We start from the raw sequence: 2,468 nt of genomic DNA on the forward strand, positions 1-2,468 counted from the left end.
TCAAGTTGCCCAAATCATATTCTCCTGGCAGGCAGTAGAGGAGAACCTGTTAAAAGCTCAGATTCCTGGACCTTGCCACAAGCCCAGCAGAGACTGAGGGCAACTCCAGGATCTGAGATTTAACAGGCAACCTGGTGATTCTTGGGCACTTTAGTTGAATAGGGATTTTGAGCCTGGGCCTTGGAGACTGCTATAGTTTGGAACTTGAATGTCCCCTGAAGGTCTTGGTTCCCACAATGGCACTATGGGGAGTGTAATGTATAAAGCTGCTCTCCCGCCCATCAGGTGCAGCCATTTTCCCCGCCTCCCAACCACTTGTCAATCTGTGAACATCCTAGCTAGCTATTGGTTCATCAGTCAGCTTGCAAGTATCTTTCTCCTATATTGGTCCCCTGTTGGCAGAATTCAACTGTTTTATTGTAGCTTCCCCACCATCTTTTCCCTTCCTTCTGTCTGTCCTCCTCGCTTTTCTCTATCCTCCTCGCTTTCCACCCTCTCTAGCGTATGCCCTTTCTTTTCCTTTCTCTTTTCCTCTCATTTTCTCTCTTACCCTAGAGGGAGACACTCTGTTTGCTTAATAAATTCCCTTATGTGATTTCCTGTGTCCGGCATGGTTCCATGGAAATTCCCTTACAAGGAGGGGATGGAACCTTTAGGAGGTGAGTCCTAGTGGGAGGTGCTTAGGTAATGGGGTGTACGCCTTCAAAGGGGGTTGTGGAACTCTGGCCCCTTCCGCCCCCACTCCATGGCTCCACCATATGCTTCCACCAGGCTGTGCTGACTCAACACAGGTTCAAAGTAATGGGGCCCAGAGATCATAGACTGAAACCTCCAAAACTATGAGCCAAAATAAACATTTTCTCTTCTCTAAGTTAATTAACTCAGGTGTTTTCATACAGATCGAAAGCTGACTAACACAGGGGCTGACTAACTGTGTTGGAGTCAGGGCTTTTTGTTGTTGTTTACTTCTCTGTACCTCACCTTATCATCAATAAATGGAAGAGAAAAACAGCCTCCACCTCAAAGGACTGTCGTGAGGGTCAGTGAAGAAAATCACCACCTGTGGGCGTCGGCACAGAGTAAGAACTCAATAAACAACAGCTTTTGAAGAGGCAAGCACTGCCTGGAAGCCCCTGGTGTTTTCTTCCAAGTGCAGGGAACTCCAGCAGCCACCATCTCTCCACCACATGGCTCTGCCACAGGGAAGGTGGGAAGACAGCTCACACATCAATTTAGGAAGAGCAAATTGGGCACGCTTGGCTCTGTTGCTTCCTTTTCCTCTTGGAAATAAAACTGCCCCCGCAAAAATATAAATCCCCAGTGTTCCCGCAGAGCCAGAATCTGTAGGAGAATGCAAGTGTGGGGATCAGGGTAGGAAGAAGACGAGGCAACTCTGATACATCCTGAATCACCCTTCCCAGGCCCCCATCAGTTGTGTCTGGGTGAATTACTGCACCTAACTCAGAAGATCAGCGGTGGGAGGGTGTAGTGGCAAGGCCCCACTGAGTGACACTGCTGGTGACCAATTGGGAACTTCATGCCTCCCATCTCTTCAATTCTAGGCTTTTTAGGTATAAAGGTTCAGGTTCTAGGGGAGTGGAAAGTCCCACCAGAGGATGTAGTAAAAAGAAAAATTCTTTGAACTATAAATTATAGATGCGGTCACGGAACTTTGGCAAAAAAGGGAAGCACCCTCTTGGCAGGAAAAAAATTGAACTGACCAACAGGAGGAGGGAGGGCTGCCAACACAATGGGGAGGTGGAGAAATCTGGCACTTAGGTGACTCTTTTTGCACCTGTTGTCACTCCACTGACCAGTTTTGATAGTAAATGGACAAGTTCAGCAACCAAGGCCTAAGTCATGGAGAACCAGTGCAAGACTTATCAAGGATAAGTGTCTGAGTGACAACTGGCAGGTACCCTAGACCAGCAGAGGTGTTTTCTGAGACTGAGACAATGAGTATCAGTTGTGTCTTAAGACCAGTCACTGTGATGGGGGCTAGAGTTTGTCCCACTAACAGAGGCCTGTGAAAATGCCAGAGAAACTGCTTCCAGAAATCACACGAAGTAGATCCATGCAGCAGATGCTCTCATGAACCACCAGGCTCCATCTTGAGACTCAAGGATTTGTTCCCCTTCTACTGAGGGTACTGCTAGCTCACAGTCCTCAGTCTAGAGCCCTCTCTGGGAATTTCCTTTGACAGAAGGTTACTGTCCCCCTCCAAGATCATGCTCCCTTTAGGAATGTAAAGACCTAGCATGCCCCTTGGAATTGGCTGAAACCCTTTTTTTTTGAAGGGGCATACCAGGAATTTAATTCAGGGGCACTCAACCACTGAGCCACATCCCCAGTTCTTTTTTGTATTTTATTTAGAGACAGGGTCTCTCTGAATTGCTTAGAGCCTTGATAAGTTGCTGAGCCTGGCTTTGAACGCGAGATCCTCTGGCCTCAACCTCCTGAGCCACTGG

Source organism: Sciurus carolinensis, chromosome 12, assembly GCF_902686445.1.
Source record: "Sciurus carolinensis chromosome 12, mSciCar1.2, whole genome shotgun sequence".
Classification (NCBI taxonomy): Eukaryota; Metazoa; Chordata; class Mammalia; order Rodentia; family Sciuridae; genus Sciurus; species Sciurus carolinensis.